General features: G+C 47.0%; 1 long non-coding RNA gene across 1 annotated transcript in view; it reads left to right on the top strand.

The window, feature by feature from the left end:
• Positions 1-56: 56 nt before the first annotated feature.
• LOC116519371 overlaps positions 57-17,065 on the top strand; it is a 30,706-nt gene continuing 13,697 nt past the window's right edge. Inside the window, exon 1 of the long non-coding RNA XR_004256646.1 lies at positions 57-95. This is a non-coding gene — a long non-coding RNA (uncharacterized LOC116519371). The remainder of the gene's footprint in view (positions 96-17,065) is intronic.

The following is a 17,065-nucleotide window of genomic DNA, read 5'->3' as shown; positions in this document are numbered from 1 at the left end:
GTTAAATGCAGCACTGCAGGCTACTTCAGCTGACTGCAGTTTGGCTGTTCAAATCTCACCGGCTCAGGGTTGACTCAGACTTCCATCCTTCCGAGGTGGGTAAAATGAGGACCCGGATTGTTGTTGGGGGCAATATGCTGACACTGTAAACCGCTTAGAGCTGAAAGCCCTATGAAGCGGTATATAAGTCTAACTGCTATTGTTATTGCTATTTTCATGGTTTGCTATTTGTATTTTCCCTTTAATTTTTAACACTTAAACCAATTTCTTTGCTAAATCCAATAAACATCCTTTTCCAAAACATAATTTTGGAATATTTATACAGATAATTGTCAAGTTACAATAGCTCACTTAGCGACAATTTGAAGTTACACCCCCCCCCCAAGTACTTATGACACAGTCCCGCGGTTACAGGTATTGCAGCACCAAAGCAGTTGTTCACCCTTAGGAACGTTCTCTGTCCCCACTGCCGGGTCTCCACAGGTCCTGGGCCTGTGGAGATTCCCTTCCTTTGCAAAGATCTAGTGAACCTTCAGTTTCTTTGCCTGCTTTGTTGCTTCAGGCATTTGCAGAGAACAGAGGCCTAAAGTATCACGAGATCTCATGTTACTGATCTCACTTGATCCTGCACACTTTAGGCATCTCTTCTCTGTGAATCGAGGTGCAAAAGGCTTTGCAAACAGAGGGAAGGTTTCATTGCTTCAGGCCTTCCCTCCGTTTGCCATTTCCCTACTGAAGCCTGCAGGGAGATTGTATCCTTGTGGGCTCTAGTCTCTTTGCAAAAAGCCTTTGCTGGCAAGAATGGAGCCCGGGAGGAGCCAGCACATCCCAGTCATGTTCCATTCTGGCCGGCAAAGGCTTGCCGAAGTGTTTGCAAGCCAATGGGACACTTGGAGGCAGCGTGATTTCAGTACCCCAAAGCCTCCCATTGGCTTGCATACAGTTCGGGAGCCAAGACTCGAGCTTCTGGGGTCCATGACCTCACGTGATTTCAGGCACCCATTCTCTACAAAGACAGATGGGTGCCTGAAGTTGCAGGAGATCACGGCCCCCAGAAACTTCCAGTCTCGGTGCCCAAACTGTTTGCAAGCTGATGGGATGCTTTGTCCTGCCCCAAAGCCTCCTGTTGGTGTGCAAACATTTTGCGCACTGAGACTGGAAACTTCTGAGGGCTGTGATTTTGCACAGCAGAGAGGCTGACGAGGATACAGCTCACTAAATATTCACAAGTGACCCAGCGCAGCAGGATGTGGGTGGGGGGAAGCAATTGTGGGGAACATGAGGTATCTTTGGGTTGGGAAGAGGCCTTGAGAGGTCTTAAGTAGGTGGTCTTTTCCATCACTAGCTCTCCACCCCCTGGCCTTCCCCACCCGATACCTCATGTGCATTTAACAACCTGTACGTTGGATTAACAGATGTGTAGGCAAAAGCAGGGAATTTTCTAGTTCATTTTACGTGATTCACTCCAATGAATCCTCGGGTTATGAATGTAATTGGTAGGCTCCATTGCATTCGTAACTTGAGGACTACCTTTATTTCCACTTTCAGTACTTTGTCTTGCCAGACAAAATTTGGTCCACATCTGACATAATATTGACATATTTTCGCCATACTCTATGCATAAAATTGGACATGATTACTGACATTGTTGATACTGTACTAATTTCTAGTTCCATTGTTCAAAAATATTTAATATTTCCAATGTTATAACATTTTATGTCATTTGTAAGCCCCCATAAGCCTTGTATTAAAAGTCTTTAGTCCCTTCTAATTTTTGGTCCAAATCATAAAATATCTTATTTTTATTATACACCAAGATAATTCATTTAATTTTAATTCTTTTATATTCATGATTTTATGCTGTTGTAAGTCACCCAGAGGCACAATGAAGAGTGAAAAGGGCAGCATATAAATTTAAAGTTACTAAACTGGACTCTTAATCTGTTGGTAACTTTCTCAGATCAAAATTTTATGTAACTTTTGCTTTTTATTTTAATTTCTATTTTTAGATTTGTAATTAATTTTTTTTGGTTTAGAGTCGAAGCTAAACTTATCTGCTGATTTTTCAAACTTGTTCTGAAAGTCTCTTAATGGATAATAGGCAGTTTCAAAAAGTGGGTAGAAAGTCAGGTTTGTGAACCTTTTTTTCCTTCTGTTCAGTTGTGTCCAATTCTTTTGGGGACTGGATCAGTCGCTGCAGTTTTCTTGGCAAAGTTTTTCAGAAGTGATTTGCTGTTGCCTCCTGAGAGGCTGAGAGAAAGTGACTGGCCAAAAGTCACGCAGCTGATTTTGTGCCCACTAGAACTAGAATTCCTGGTTTCCCAGTTTCTAATCTGATGCCTTAACCATTGACACCAAAGAGGCTCTCCTATAAAAATTTTATGTCCTTTAGTGTAACCTTGTCGGTCTATAAGGACAGTAATATGTCGTTGGTGTCCTTATAAAGTTAGTGTCTTCAGTGTGAGTAAGAAGGCCAATCCCTTCGTCTCCCAGTGCTGATACCAGTGGAAAACTGGTCTTGCAGGCTCTTCACAAGGAGCAGCTGTCTAGAGCACATTTAAATGATCTCCAGTCTTTTCTGAAGAGTTTCCAAGGAACCAGTCTACTCACCTGTGCTTTGGTCTTTGCTGTGGTTGTTGGCTCTGCTTTCATGGAAGCATCACCACTTTGCCATCTCACTCGCAGAGGTCCATACCAGGGCAACTCCAAAGGAATTCCTATACTAAATAGGCTGTTGCTTCAATTGGCAGCATGCCATCTTCCTGATTACTTTTCCTTAATTAAAAGAATCCTAATAACAAACAAGAGGAACAGCTAATTTGGTGGGCATAAAGAAAGGTACCTGGGTCACATTAATGTCCAGAAATATGGCATACATTGTTAGGCATTTGTGACCTTGCCATATGTGTTATGAATTTTTTTCTGTAGAAATATTACTGCTTTTATTGATTTAATTTTTGTAGAGAATTAAAGTGGCAGAAATCTATGCTGTGACTTGGTGTTATCCTCACTTTGAAATTGATGGGAGAAAGTTGGTTTCTAAGATCACGGTTTGTGTTGCCTTCATAACAGACCACTGCATGAGATAGGATACATCTCCCAAGGACTGGGAATCTCATTTTCAATGAAAAATTACGGGATTTATTGTACATCTTATTAATCTCCAGCAGATGAAAAGCAAATGGAATAAGCTTGTGATCTTAGGAATGTATAGTCAAATGATTATACAGAGACTTGGTGAGAAGACTATCATGACACAAAGACAATAATTGTTCAAAAGGAACTGAACCAAAAGGAAAGAAAGGTGCATTATAATATGCTCAAAACAAATATATAAACTTGGCAATGCTGTAGGAGTCTATGTCAAGATAAATGGAAGACTGAATAAATGGTATTAGTCAGGACAACTAAGGAGAAGATGTGAATGGTGTCCAAAATCAAATTGGAGACTTTCATAGTCCAGTAGTTATAAGTGATTCAGGACTTTTATACTGGTATCTGTGAGAAAGAAACTACATCAGGGGTGACAAACTCAATTTCACTGAGGACTGCATTAGGGTTGTGTTTGACCTGGGTAGGGTGTGTGTGTTTGTGGCCCGGTGGCGTGCCAGATCAACGTCACTCGTGTTGGCGCCTATGACGCAGCAAAAGCAGGCTCCTGCAACCCTCTGCCAGTGAAAACGGAGCTTGGGAGGGCCATGTATTAAACATGCCTTTTATTATCACCCTTCATTTCTGAACCATATTTCTGTCCTTTTCTATATCTTAACATATTAATATACAATTATTTCTCCCTGGTATTTTCTATCCCTATTTTAACTCCCCGCACCTTCATATTGCTATAATATTCAAAGAAGTGTTTTCCACCTATTTTGTTGTAGATATTTCCTTAGTTAAATCAAAGTTCCATCCTTTATTCTTCCATTACTCAATATCTCTTTATATACAGTTTTAGTATGAATCATTATCATTTATACATTTAGAGTATTTCTATTCATATTCTTTCCAGTTCTTCAATCCATATAATTCTAATATTAACACGTTTAGATTTATACACACACACACACACACACACACACACACGTACGTATGTGTCAAGGCTGCTTCACTCAATAACCAAGAAAGAAACCCCTCAACTCCATTCATAGATATCAATATGTGACCCAACCCCCTATCCCTGGTAACCTTAGTCCATAGTCCAATCAGTACACCCCACAGGTGTCATGTGAAAGACATCTTCAAAAAACATCATCAGGCTGGTATGCCGGACAGTTGGTCTGGGCGGCAAATCCTTTATCTGTGCATGCGCAGTAGATGGTGAGAGCACCTCCCTTTATTCAGTCTCTCCAGTGCTGACACTTCCCCACCCATAAACAATGCCCCCCTCCCCGTTTCAATGGCAGCCGAAAGCAAACAGCAAAACAGAGGCTGACATCCGGCCCTCTGTCAGGAAAGGAAATCATCCCTGCAGAAAAAGAACAAACAAACACACAAACAACAGAAAACAGGGACAAGGAAAGGTGAAAAATGTTCATGCCAATCCAGGTCAAGGCTTGTCGGGATAGGCAGAGTAGAATTTCCACAAAAGTCAAGGAGCCCTCACGTGGGACTTATCGACCCATTCAGCATGAGAGGGAGGAAAATGCTTCCAGGAAACGAGATACTGAATTCAATTTCTATGTTTCCAAGAGTCCAATATCTCCTTAACCTCAAAAAGTTGCTGTCCCTCAATGAGAAGAGGGGCAGGTGGTGCAGGTAGAGGAACTCACAGAGAGGAAGTGTGTTCTGGCTTCAAAAGGTTGACATGAAACACTGGGCAAACACGGTTAAGGTATTTTGACAGTTCCAGTCGTACCGAGAGGGTTGATAATCTTTACAATAGGAAACGGACCGATGTACTTAGGACCCAGTTTCTTAGACTTCTGGGTGGTTTGGATAAATTTGGTAGACAAATACACACGGTCTCCAAGCTTTGCTTAGTCCTCTTCTTGCCAGCCTGTTTCTTGGGTGCCCAATGAGCAGCATCCAATGCCTTGTATGCCAAAGGCCAGATTTTGCGGAGTTGGTCACTCCATTATGAAAGGGATAGGACTTGTGGTTTTTCTCGTGGCACCTCCGGAATAGGTACAAAATCATGTCCAAACACTACTTTAAATGGCATAAAACCTGTATTGCTGTGCACCGAATTGTTGTAGGCCACTTCAGCATGAGGTAACAACTCAACCCAATTACCTTGCTGATAATTAATGAAACACCAGAGGTACTGTTCCAAAACAGAATTAGTCCTTTCACAAGCTCCGTTAGTCTGTGGATGGTGGGCGGAGCTTAGCCCCTGGGCAGAGCCAATCAACTTTAAAAACTCCTTCCAAAATAAGGAGGTGAATTGGGGCAACAGCTCTTTAGCCCCAGGCCTGTCGGAACAACCAGGTTTTGAGGGCTTTGCGGAAGGCCTGGAGGGTGGTGAGGGTTCGAATCTCCACAGGGAGTTCGTTCCATCGGAGCAGCCACAGAGAAGGCTCTCCTCCGGGTAGTCGCCAGTCGACACTGGCCAGCAGATGGGATTCGGAGGAGGCCTAATCTGTGGGATCTAATCGGTCTAGTGGAGGTACTTGGCAGCAGGCGGTCTCTCAAGTATCCAGGTCCAATACCATGAAGGGCTTTATAAGTAACGACTAGCGCCTTGAAGCGTATCTGGAGACCAATAGGCAGCCAGTGCAGCTCGCGGAGGATAGGTGTTACGTGGGTGAACCGAGGTACACCCACAATCGCTTGCGCGGCTGCATTCTGGACAAGCTGAAGTCTCCGAATACTCTTCAAGGGCTGCCCCATGTAGAGCACGTTGCAGTAGTCCAGTCTAGAGGTCACAAGGGCACGAGTGACTGTTGTGAGGGCCTCCCGGTTCAGGTAGGGACGCAACTGGTGCACCAGGCGAACCTGGGCAAATGCCCCCCTGGTCACAGCCGACAAGTGGTGTTCAAGAGTCAGCTGTGGGTCCAGGAGGACTCCCAAATTGCGAACCCTGTCTGAGGGCCATACTGTTTGACCCCCCAGCCTGAGAGATGGAACACTTGGCCAATTAGTAGGAGGGAAGCACAGCAGCCACTCGGTCTTATCTGGATTGAGTACAAGCTTGTTAAGCCCCATCCAGTCCCTAACAGCCTCAAGGCACTGGCACATCACGTCAACTGCTTCATTGAGTTGGCACGGGGCGGACAGATACAGCTTCGTATCGTCCGCATACTGGTGGTATTTTATCCCGTGCCATTGAATGATCTCACCCAGCGGCTTCATGTAGATATTAAACAGGAGGGGGGACAGGACCGAACCCTGCGGCACCCCATAATTCAGGGGCCTAGGGGTCGTTCTCCATAGTGAGGGGGGAGGAGTATCCAGAATGGGTTGACTTTGTCCTCTCATGATTGGATGAGTCAGATAAGCTCTTTGGGTAACGCCCCCTGGCCAGCAGGCCCTCCCAGATTTGACTCATCCCACTCAAGGGAAAGGTTGCACCACTCTGGACCTCCAGTAATTTACAAAGGATTAAAGAAAATAAACTTGGACCCGGCGAATCCTGCCTCCCTACATCACACACAGCCTCCTCCTGCAAGGACTGGACTGCCACAAGCCCTCTGGGGCGGCACGCTGCCCTGGCCACTGAGTGAGACGGAGTCACTCAGGGAGGACCCTTGCTGGGCAAGCAGGAGAACTGGGCACACATGCCTCCTAGAGGCAGCCCTTGATGCAGAGGCTTCTCAGGAGCAGAAGCGCTCCTCTGCTCCCCTCAGGGGTTGAGCCACGAGGGTTGTGGAAATACCCTGAAACACCTATGCTGGCAGCTATCACCAGTGGACAAGGTGAGAGCCGGAAAGGCTTAGAAAGATCTGCGGGAGGCAGGGAGACGCGAGCTGCAGCCGCATGGCAAGCCTGCAAAGGCAAAAGCCATTTCCATGTGCTCCAGCAAAGAGGAGCCGTTTGAATTTGGAGCCGGGGGCCATCTTGAAACCACGTGGTCCAAGATGGCTGCCCCCAGCAGCTCAGAGGAGGCAGGCAGAAGCCTCAACTCTCAGCCCTCCAGCAACAACCGGAGGCTTGTGGAGCCCTTGAAAGGTGAGAAACCATCGCAGAGGCATTAGCCAAGGGCGGGGGACGCAGCAAAGGGCCAAAAGGAGGCTTTTTAAGGTGGTTAGAGGCAGGCGGTGGATTCCCCCCCCCCAAGCCTACCTCCTAGATGAATCACAGAGGCAGCTGCCACAAGACTGCACGAAGAACCCTCCCCCCCAACCTGAGAACTCCTCCCCTCCCAGAGGAGGATCCCCTTCCGCTTCGGTGCTTCAGAAATCCTGCCTAAAAGCCCGTTCTGTCCCTTTCTAACTGCATAGTAACAGGAGAAGGCTCCCCCCCCCTTAAGGACACTCTCCTTTAAGTAGGAGAAAGAGACTTGGGGGCGAGAATGCCATCAGAAAAAGGCTTCCAGCAAGAGCTGCGTTTTTTTGGGGGGGCTAAGTCTCCTTCCCCCTTAAGAGCATTCTCCTTTGAGTAGGAGAAGGAGGGGGGAGGGGCAGGAAGTCCCTGAGAAGGAGGCCGGGCCCTTAACAAAAGCTGTTTTTTTGTGGCTAAGTTCTGAGGGCGGAGCTATGGCAATTGCCTTGCAAAACCATTTGGAAAGAAGGGGGGAGGGGCCCCACGTGGCCCAAGCCGGCAGCCCCGGCAGCCTGGAAAACACAGGGGGGAAGAGTATTCAGCCCGCCTACTAGAGGCTGCAGCCCCCAGGGAGAGACAGAAGAACCTCCAATCAGGTTAGAGATTACCCCCCCCCCCAGGGCTTTCCAAGGGTGGGGGTGACTAGGCAAAGAGCAAATGCAATGCAATACAATACTATGCAATACAATAGCAGAGGGGGAAGTGACCTTGCAGGTCTTCTAGCCCAACCCCCTGCCTAAGCAGAAATTCCTACACCATTTCAGACAAATGGCTATCATTACTATAGTTGATTATGCTGACTCTGTAAACCACTTAGAGAGGGCTGAAAGCCCTATGAAGCAGTATATAAATCTAACTGCTATTGGTATTACCATCCAACAGCTGCTTAAAAACTTCCACTGTTGGGGCATTCACATCATCTGGAGGCAGGTTGTTCCACTGATTAATTGTTCTAACTGTCAGGAAATTTCTCCTCAGTTCTAAGTTGCTTCTCTCCTTGATTAGTTTCCACCCATTGCTTCTAGTTCTGCACTCAGGTGCCTTGGAGGATAATCAGGCTGCCTCTTCCCTGTGGCAACCCCTGAGATATTGGAACACCGCTATCACGTCTCCCCTAGTCCTTCCTTTCAATAAACTAGACCTACCTAAGTCCCGCAACCGTTCTTCATAGGCTTTAGCCTCCAGTCCCCTGATCCCCTCTGTTGCTCTTCTCTGCACTCTCCCTAGAGCCCCCACATCCTTTCTACATCATGGTGACCAAACTGAATGCAGAATTCCAATCTGGCCTTTCCAAGGCCTTATAAGGTGGGATGAACACTTCATGGGAGCTTGATTCTATTCCTCTGTTTATGCAGCCAAAAACTGTGTTGGGTTTTCTGGCAGCTATTGCACACTGCTGGCTCATATTAAAGGGTTGTCCACTAGGACTCCAAGATCCCCTTCACAGTTACTACTGTGGAGCAAGGTATTCTGTACCTGTGCACTTCACCTTCGTTGCCTAAAGGTAGAACCTTACTTCATTGAATCCCATTTTCCTAGGTAGTGCCCAATGTTCAAGGGTATCAAGAGCCTTCTGTATCTTTAGCCTGTATTCTGAAGTGTTGGCTATTCCTGCCAGCTTGGGGTCATCTGCTAACCTGATGACACCCCCCCCCCAATCAGCATTTAACAAACAGAGAGCTAACAGTCATTCTGGCTCCTTCTTATGACCGCTTGAGATAACAGCAGTTCTTAAAGAAACAGTACTACTATCATGGCATATATTTTGCTAACCCAAATGTTAGCTTACACACCTAACACCCTCATTCAAATCACTGATGAAGATGTTGAAGAGTACTGGGCTCAACACTGAGCCTTGGGGGACTCACTGCACTCTTCCCTCCATGAAGAGGCAGTTCCATTGAGGAGTACAGGTGTGTGCGGTTGATCAACCAGTTACCAAGCCACCTGGTGTGACTATGTCTAACCCACATTCTTCTCCTTTATCTAGTAGTAGGTTATGGTCTACCTTATCAGGACTTGCTGAAGTCCAAGTTAACTATATCAATGGCATTCCTATGGTCCACTAGGGTTGTCACTGTAATCTAAGAAGGCAATATGGCTAGTCTGATATGATCTGTTTTTGACAAACCCATGTTGGCTTTGGGCTCTCAAGCTGGTTTTTCTCCCTTTCTGAAGGGAGGGAATCACATCAGCAATTCTATAGTGGTTCTCCGGTACTCCAGGATCTCTGATAGATATAGTTTCAGTTGTTTGGAGATCTCGTCCGCCAGCTCCTTCAGATCCCTGGGGTGTAACCCACCCGGTCCTGGGAATTGGACCTTGCCTAAGATAGACAGGCTACCATTTCTTCCCTATCTCATCTTGGGTTCCTAATCTGAATTTGGGGTGCTGTTCTTGATAGGTTGGATTGTTTATCCCTTCGGGTAAAGACAGATGCCAAGCACGAGTTAAATAGTTCGGCTTTACCCCTGCTGCTTGTCACCTTCGGGCCACTTTCTCCCAGCAAGGGACCAATTGTTTCCTTAATCTTTCTTGGTTTTATCAGGCAGGAAGATGCCCCCTTTTGTATTTTATTTTATTATTATTATTATTATTGTGGTTGTGGTTCTTGTTGTTATTACTATTATTTTATCTTTGTGGCAGGCCTTTATTATGAGACTTAGCTTCCCTCACTTCATCTTTACACACACTCTAGTGGCCGCCCATTAAACTCCGTCTGTGTTTACATTCAGAATATCTCTGCGCTAATCCTAGCCATAGAATCATAGCACCCTTATGGCCGGGGGGAAAAAGGGTCAGACAGGCTGGTCCCCATGCCAGAACCCACCACAAACTCAGAATGGGATGCCCGACTATGAGAGATCGCAGAAGCACCTCAGATAGCCTATGAATTTAGACAACATTCGCTGAGGGCAGAACATATAGCAGGGGTGGGGTACATCAGAGCCGACTGGCTCAGCCGGACCAAGGGGACAATTTAGAATGGAAGCTGCAGCCAGCAATCTTCAAGGAGCTGGCAGAGTGCTTCGGACACCCGGAGATCGACTTATCCGCCACGCCCCTCAATGCTCAGCTCCTGAGGGTCTTCTCAGGTACCAGACATGGGGGGGCAGAAGGGGCGGATGATCTGCGAAGCCCCTGGACCAGGGGTTGTCGGTATGCCTTCCGCCCTTACCCCTGATCCCCAGGGTCATATGGGAAACCCTTCGGGAGGGGGTGGAAAGGGTTCTGTTGGCGCCTCACTGGCCCCAGAGACTGTGGTTGCAGAGCTCCAGTCGCTTTCAGCAGAGAGGCCATGGAGAATCCCCCAGGAGGGGATATCCCTTAACCAGGGGTCGCTGGAGCACCCAGACCGTCAATGGCTCCAGCTGACCGCTTAGCTCTTGGAACGGAGCATCCTGGGGAAAGACCCTTTCCCCCCAGGGTGATGCAGACTATCCAGACTGCCCGCACACCCTCCACAGAGCATATCTATGGCTCAGGGGTGGGTTTCTCGCCCCGTTCCAACCGGATCGGTTGGAACGAGGCCGGCGGCGTCCTCGCGCACGCACGCGGCGTCCTCGCGCACGCATGCGGCGTTCTCGCACACGCACGCGGTGCGCGTGTGCACGCACGTGGTGCGCGCATGCATACTAGCGTCTGCACGATGCTCCAGCTGCTCCTGGAGGATCGCGCAGGCGCTGTATGCGTTCTGCACATGCGTGGAAAGCGCAGAATTCGGAAAAACCGGGTAAGGAGCGGGCGCGGGTGTGCGGGCGCGCGTGGGCGCGGGGTGGGGCTTCGCCGTTCCCGGAAGTTACTTACTTCCGGGTTCGGCGACCAACCGGATCGCAGGGACCGGTGTGAACCGGTTGAAACCCACCCCTGCTATGGCTCCATGTGGCGGGCCTCTGCCTCATGGTGTAATTCCCTGGGGCACAATCCTAGCCAGGCCTCAGTGCCTCAGATTCTGGACCTCTTCCAGGCAGGCCGGGACAGAGGGTTAGCTTCTAACACAATTAGGAGACAGGTTTCAGCCATCTCGCCAGTTCTCCTGCGTGGCAGGAACCAGAGCTTGACTCACCATCCTATGGTCAAGCAATTCCTCAAGGGGGCTTCCAACCCCAAACCACACACAGCGTTCAAGTACCATTCCTGGGACTTACACAGGGTAGGGGACGCTCCAATAGGCGCTCCATCTGAGCCTTTACGAACAGTTTCCCTTACGTTCCTGATTCTCACTGTAGCCTTTCTGGTGGCCATCTCCTCCGCCAGGCAGATATACGAACCGCAAGCTCTGTCCACCGGGGAGGATCTCTGCTTCTTCCACCAAGACAGAGTGGGGTTACATCCTTCATCCCCAGGGTGGGCCCCTGCTTCCATCAAACCCAGGAACTGATTTGCCCAACTTCTGTCCAGACACTTCCCACCCGTTGGGAAAGAAGTGGTTCACTCTGGGCGTAAGGAGGGCTCTGAGGATTACCTCAGGAGAACCAGGCCAGACAGGAAATCCGAAGCTCTGTTTGTCTCCTTCCAAATAGGGGCCTGGGTAACAGGGTGACTTCCACCACAATAAGTAGGTGGTTGCGAACCTGCGTTACCTCTGCATACCAATCGCAGGGCTTACAGACACCAATCATATCACAGCTCACTCCACGCGGAGCGCAGCCACGTCCAGGGCCTGAGCCACGCAGACAGCCCTGGCCGGAATCTGCAGGGCAGCCACGTGGGCTTCCCCCTCTCCCTTTGCTAGGAACTATAAACTGGACTCTTTTGCCTCAGCAGAAGCCTCTTTGGATGCAGGGCGTTGTAGGCGGTTCACAGGGCGGGGCCCACGCCTCAACTGGCATGAGCGGGGGACATGGGGCCTCTTGGGTCTCCCTCCCTAGGGACGTGCAGGCTTTGGTACGTCCCATTCTGGATACTCCTCCCCCCTCACTATGGAGAAAGAGCGTTGGTACTTACCTGATACGCCTCTTCTCATAGTGGGGGGAGGAGTGTCCAGTCCCCCCCTGACTATGTTTGTACGACTTTATGTTCACAGTTTTATGAAGTTATATAAATATTGATGTTGAAGACGATAAAAGCTAAGAACTGAATTAAGAGTCTGGAGTGAATGGTGCCACGAGTCGGATGGAGCTCTTCGTCAAATCTGGGAGGGCCTGCTGGCCAGGGAGCGTTACCCAAAGAGCTTATCTGACTCATCCAATCATGAGAGGACAGTCAGCCCATTCTGGATACTCCTCCCCCCACTATGAGAAGAGGCGTATCAGGTAAGTACCAACGCCCTATGTCTGCCCTCCGACTAACACCGACTGCGACCTATCCGAGAGGTAAGAGGAGAACCACCGTAGGACAGTGCCTCCCACCCCCACCTCCCGCAGTCGTCGCAGAAGGATACCATGGTCGATGGTGGCGCAGTGGTTAAATGCAGCACTGCAGGCTACTTCAGCTGACTGCAGTTCTGCAGTTCGGCTGTTCAAATCTCACCGGCTCAGGGTTGACTCAGCCTTCCATCCTTCCAAGGTGGGTAAAATGAGGACCCGGATTGTTGTTGGGGGCAATATGCTGACTCTGTAAACCGCTTAGAGAGGGCTGAAAGCCCTATGAAGCGGTATATAAGTCTAACTGCTATTGCTATTGCTATTGCTATCGAAGGCTGCTGAGAGGTCAAGGAGCACTAGGACGGAGGCATGACCTCCGTCCCTGGCTCTCCAGAGATCATCGATCAATGCGACCAAAGCGGTTTCCGTGCTGTAGCCAGGCCTAAATCCTGACTGGAAGGGATCTAGATAATCGGTGTCCTCCAAGGACCACCGGAGTTGAAAGGCTACCACTTTCTCAACAACCTTCCCCACAAAGGGGAACTTGTTTGGAAAAGAAGTCTGTAACAACCCAAATCACAGTATTTCCTTGACTTTCAGGTAATTCAACAATGAAATCCATAGATATTTCTTTCCACAGTGCCTCTGGACGAGCCATGCCCTGGAGGAGCCCCTGGGGTTTCCCTGGTGGGCGCTTTGCAGCAGCACATGTGGGGCAACTGGCCACATAGGACTCAATGTCCTTCTTCAATGGCGGCCATCAAAATTGCCTTTTAATGAGATGCAGAGTTTTCACAAATCCAAAATGGCCTGCCATGCGTGAGTCATGGGTCCGTTGCAGAACCAAAGTTCTAATGGCAGCAGGAACATACAATTTAGCCCCTATCCAAGGTAGACAGTCTTTCATGGTACACTCATTGGAATGCTGTTTAAACCACTCATCGGACTCAAGGTTTTCCTTGAGTTTGGAGATGAGGTCCTTTGTGACCTCAAAATTTGAACTGCTATGGCTTCTGGTGACCACCGGAGCAGCGAGATTCTTTGCTGGGATGAGTGGGTGAACCATGCTGAGCTTTGAGCTCTTGTATTGAGGGAGTCTAGATAGAGCATCTGCCATAAAGTTCTTCCCCCCTGGGATATACTTTAAAGTGAAATCGAACCTGTTAAAATGTTGTGCCCATCTCATCTGTTTGGGGGATAATTTTGGGGGAGTTTTTAACGCCTCCAAATTCTTATGGTCAGTCCATACCTCAAAAGGGTGTTTTGCTCCCTCCAAGAAATGTCTCCAGGTCATCAAAGCCCACCTGACTGCAAAAGCCTCCTTTTCCCATATAGCCCATTGTCTCTCTGTCTCAGTCAGCTTTTGAGAGGTGTAAGCGCAAGGTTGTAGCTTTCCATCAGCATTTCTTTGTAGCAATACTGCCCCCACTACAACGTCACTTGCATCCGCCTGGACCACAAATGGTGAATCCATGTCTGGGTGTTTCAAAACAGGTTCAGCTGCAAATAGTCGTTTAAATTTTTCAAATGCGGCTTGACACTCCATAGTCCAATTTAAGGTCTTTCCTGGTCTAGGTTTGGCCTCCCCTTTTGATTTCAGGAGGTTCGTAATAGGGAGGGTGATGCTGGCGAACGAGGGAATGAATTGACGATAAAAATTCGCAAATCCCAAAAAACTTTGCAACTGTTTGTGGGTGCAGGGGGGGTGCCCACTCAGTGACAGCTTGGACCTTTGCAGGGTCCATCTCAATGCCATCATGGGAGATGCGATACCCAAGGCAGTCAATTTTTTCCTGATGAAATTCACACTTAGACAATTTCGCATATAGCTCTGCTTCCTGGAGTTTTTTTAGCACTGAGCGGACCAGTTTCATGTGTTCTTCATGTGTTTCTGTGTAAATAAGGATGTCATCAAGATAGCCCATCACGCCTTTGTAGAGGTGGTCATGAACGCAGTCTTCCCCTCGTCACCCTCATTAATTCTGACTCTGTAATAGGCCTCCCGCAGGTCTAATTTCGTGAAAATTCTTCCATTACCCAACTGGGCTAGCATGTCCTTCATTAGCGGTAACGGGTAGAGATTCTGAATAGAGATAGCGTTCAGATTTTTATAATTGACCACTAAGCGGAAGGAGCAATCTTTCTTTTCTCTGAATATAACAGGGGCAGCCACCCGGGGCCTAGCAGGCTCAATGAAATCTCTCTGCAAATTTTTGTCAATAAACTTTCTTAACTCATCAATTTCACGAGGGGTCATTGAATAAATCTGAGGTTTCGGAAGTTTGACTCTGGGAAGGATATCAATGCTGCAATCAGTGGCACGATGGGAGGGCAATTTATCAGATGATTTTTCACTGAAAACATCTTTCAGGTCCCAATATACTTTTGGGATTTTCTTCTCCCCTTCAATTTTTTCTTGCCCCCTGACTGCTAGTTTGGGGTCAACGTTACATTTTTTGGGAGCCCCCCCGCTCCTTTAGGGGGTGTAGCAGAACAGTTACTCTGCTTGGGAGCCTCCCCCTCTCCACCCACAATGCCCCCCTCCCCGTTTCAATGGCAGCCGAAAACAAGCAGCAAAACAGAGGCTGACTATGTGTGTGTGTGTGTGTGTGTGTGTGTGTGTGTATGTATATATATGTATATATATGTATATATATGTATATATGTTTGTGTGTATACATACATACATGCACACATACATACATACATACATATATATATCACCCATTGTTAAGTTCTAACCTTCCACTGTTGTTTCATATTTTTATACATATTTAGTAGTACAGTCATTCAAAATTTATTTTTCCAATTCTTCATATCCATTTATATTAAAATATTATCCTGAAGGGGAGAACCTCTCTATGATATTGTTAACAGTTCCAATTTCAATTATTTTAAAATTATAAATCCAATAATTGAGCAATGTTTCTAAAGAAAAATTTGGGACTTTAATTCCAGCATTTTTAAATGCTCTCAATACCAAATCTTTTAGCTTTGAAGAACCAAGTTTCTATTTATTATTTAAAAAACAAATGTTTTCCTTTTTCAATTCAATTTTCCTGTGTGCCCATTCACAGCTTCAACAAATAGCTTTAAATATGCTTCCCCCTTGGATTTTTGGAGTCAATTTCCAATAAAAAATATTTTCTCACCCAGATCACACTCCATTCACTTTCTCCACTCCAGCACAGTCTTGGGTATTCAGGCTGTCCCCGGTTTCATGGTGGCCATTTTGTGTGCCACTGGATGAGGGGGCTTTCCAAGTCAGGGAGGAGAGATGCGGCTCTCCTCTACCTGCCAGGTGGTCCCCCTTTATTTCACCACCCCTTCAGGGTGGCTGTGGTCCGAATTTAGACCCTCAGACAGGGAGAGGTTGGAGCTGACCGCAGAGCTTGCTGATCAGACTTCCGAAGGCACCGGAAGTACAGAAGTCCCCACAGCCCTTGAGTTTGACATCCCTGCTCTACATAGTCCTTCCAGGGCAATAATAGAACCTGCAAATGGTTTGAATAGAAGCCCCACAAGCTCACTTCTAAACAGGAACTTCTATGTTTTCCAACACCAAAGGATCTGTCCCACCATGGAATGGTGAGGAGCAACTTAAGCTTCAGACTTCAGCAACTGTCCCTTTACCTTGAGTGAGTTTCAATTCTGGGGTACTAAAGGAGCTACTTAATGGTTTCACTGAACCGTTTCAGCAAACTTTTTGGAGGGGCCCATTGATTAGAAGGGAGATAATGTCCAAGTCTTCCAAAAGATGCTCAGTTAGTCTGACACTGAGATTTGGAAAGAATTTATAGCAGATCACAAACAGCTATTTATAGACACCTGGTAAAATAATGCAATAATTACCAGAAGTCATGGATTTATCAAGAACAAGTCTTGCTTCAGTGAACTCATCTTTTTCATTTTGGCTTCCTTAGTAGACTCTGGGGTGGCTGTCATGTGATGGGTAGTCTATTAATTCACTTATTTTTATGTCTTTTAATGGTGTGATACTATGATTAGAAAACTATGAGCTGGGCATCATGCCAATTAAATGTATCACTAGAGGAGAATATTTGTAGCTCAGGGTTGAAATGAAGGGTTGTTGGTGCTCTCTGAGCATGGTTGCTTTCTTGCAATAATGAATGAATTAATACAAGATGAATGAAAGCAATTAATGAAACATCTGGAAGAAAACAACCAAGCTCAGAGAGCACCAAGGACCCCTCGGTTAAATGTATACATAACCACCTAACCCCTAAAATTTCTTATGCAGTATGTGCTCATCAATCATCCTTTGTAAATTGGGGACAGATATTGAATGTGGCAAGCAAGAACTGTCAAGTGTGTAACCTCATATAGCCTTATATTCTAACATGTATACTAATTAAATGTTTTAATTAAAACATTTTTTAATTGTTAAAAAGATTTTGATTGTATGCTTGTTTTTATTGGTGGCACTTAGAGTCACTTTTCTGTGAGATAGTCAGCTAAGTAAATATGGTGTGAGGGAGTGAATGAATGAGCTGGATGAAGAATCATGGAAGGGCTTCTAGAGAGCAGCGGAGGGGACC

The sequence above is a fragment of the Thamnophis elegans genome, chromosome 16, assembly GCF_009769535.1.
Source record: "Thamnophis elegans isolate rThaEle1 chromosome 16, rThaEle1.pri, whole genome shotgun sequence".
Taxonomy (NCBI): Eukaryota; Metazoa; Chordata; class Lepidosauria; order Squamata; family Colubridae; genus Thamnophis; species Thamnophis elegans.
The sequence above is the reverse complement of the archived record's forward strand: the minus strand, read 5'-3'. Positions and strand labels throughout refer to the sequence as shown.